Source organism: Triticum dicoccoides, chromosome 2B (genome assembly GCF_002162155.2).
Source record: "Triticum dicoccoides isolate Atlit2015 ecotype Zavitan chromosome 2B, WEW_v2.0, whole genome shotgun sequence".
In the NCBI taxonomy this organism is placed as follows: domain Eukaryota; kingdom Viridiplantae; phylum Streptophyta; class Magnoliopsida; order Poales; family Poaceae; genus Triticum; species Triticum dicoccoides.
Genome location: NC_041383.1, coordinates 25,369,059 through 25,369,415, shown reverse-complemented (window position 1 = coordinate 25,369,415; position 357 = coordinate 25,369,059).

The window sequence follows — 357 nt, the reverse complement described above, 5'->3', positions numbered from 1 at the left end:
GGGGTAGCCCCTGCTCGCCCCCGCCAATTCCTATTTGGCGCCTTTAGCGCCCGATTTAGTTCTTCCCGCAATCGGGCGCACACACCCCTCTCCTCTATCGCGTCGCACTGGGCCGGCCCACTTTCGCTTTTCTTCTTCTGCTGTTTCTAACGTCAAAAATTCGCGGCAGACGAGTATCGAAACTGTGACCTCCTGGTCCAACATAAGCTGCGCCAACCACGCTACCACTAACACCTGATTCGTTCAGTTCTGCACTTTTACTTCTTTTCTTCTTTGTACTTTATTTTTTATTTTTTTCGTGTTTATTTTTTTATTGGACGATTTTGTTTATTTTTCTTTTTTAAATTGAAATATTTT